This window comes from Saccopteryx leptura, chromosome 8 (assembly GCF_036850995.1).
Source record: "Saccopteryx leptura isolate mSacLep1 chromosome 8, mSacLep1_pri_phased_curated, whole genome shotgun sequence".
Classification (NCBI taxonomy): domain Eukaryota; kingdom Metazoa; phylum Chordata; class Mammalia; order Chiroptera; family Emballonuridae; genus Saccopteryx; species Saccopteryx leptura.
In genome coordinates, this window is record NC_089510.1 from 15,563,450 (window position 1) to 15,564,966 (window position 1,517).

The following is a 1,517-nucleotide window of genomic DNA, read 5'->3' on the forward strand; positions in this document are numbered from 1 at the left end:
AGTGACCCCTTGCTCAAGTCAGCAACATTGGGGTCAAGCCGGTGACCTCAGGGTTTCAAACCTGGGACCTCCGCATCCCAGTCCGACGCTCTATCCACTGCATCACCGCCTGGTTAGGCAAGATCATAATTCTTAACAGCTCCAAGTTCTGGGTATCATACACCCAGATGCTTTTCTATAATTTCTTCAGGTCTAATGAAATAATTATTAATAACAAAATCTATCAATATTGAGACTTGGGAGGAGGCATTAGAAACTTCAAAAATAAATTCATTTTGTGGTTCACTTCTTAACTACTAGTCAACTTTTACATTGCTGTTCATTAGAATGGTGATTAATAGGTTTTAACAATGAACTTATCTTCAATAAATGTTCAAGCCAAGGTATTCAACTCCTTAAAAATAAAAACTATTTCGATATATTTTCCAGTTTTATTTTTCCAATTTCTTACCAGTTTTCAATCCCTTTCTCTATAAAAGTTTAATTAATGTTTGTTTTATTTCAGATGTACTAGGCACACGTTATGTTATTTATGGATAAAGAAAAAAAAAACATGTCTTATTTCCTCATGCAGTTTAAAACTTAAATGCACACAGCATGAGTTATGCAAATTGTAATAATAACTGTAAGTCAGAATGACTTTTTCCCCTTGGCTATTTTTAAAACATTGTTTTCCTTTTATTAATACAAAGAACAGAATCTGACAAAATAATTTAGTTGAAAAGTGGATGAGTTTATTAATTATCTCATTTAATAAAAACTCTACAGTACTTTCTTTCGATTATAGCATAATCTTTACCTTAGTTTGTTTTAAAATTGCAAGAAATTGAAACAGAGCTAGAATAATACTTTCATGTTATCTTTATGTTTATCTTCTCTGTATGCTAAAGTGAATTTTAAATTGTCTCTAAATAGATCAATTTTTTTTTCTTCCAGGGGAAAGCACGAACGCGGTCCCCCACTACCACAAATTATGCGGTTGAGTTTCCCACATTTGGGGAAATCGCAGGGTCAGCCATCCGGGGTGCAATGGATAAGCCTCGGCCTGGGAAAACCACCTTCGTGATCAGGGTATCTCCCCTGCCAGGTAAGTGTCAATAATATTTTTACTACTGATTTTATTTTAAGAAATTAATTTTTAACGCATGAAGGAAACATAAATAAAATAAAATATATATCTCAGGTTAAACAGAAGCGAAAACCGGATAACAGATTTGTTCCCAAGTTTCTGTACTTCACACACAGCTGGGGTACAGTCCACTGTCGGCTTCACATACGCACTAGCAAACGCTTTACAGCTGAAAAAACAAGAATGAGATATATACTGGGGAAACGTGATGAAATGTAGTGTATTCCAGTTCACCAAGCAAAATTTCCCAAAGGGCCTGTGGTGCAAATCACATTCCCACTTCTCTACCAGGCAACTGAAGCTCAAAATCCTAAGGAGATCTCTTGACACCACCCAGGACTAGCAGGTTAACAGGGATGAAAGGATCCAAAGAGCAGAGACCGATTGC

At 35.9% G+C, this 1,517-nt stretch overlaps 1 non-coding gene across 1 annotated transcript; it reads right to left on the reverse strand.

Annotated features, from left to right (window-relative positions):
• Window positions 1–933: 933 nt before the first annotated feature.
• On the reverse strand, window positions 934–1,095 carry LOC136380159 (U1 spliceosomal RNA). Its single transcript, XR_010746853.1, has one exon. It is a non-coding gene; the product is annotated as a U1 spliceosomal RNA (small nuclear RNA).
• Window positions 1,096–1,517: the final 422 nt, after the last annotated feature.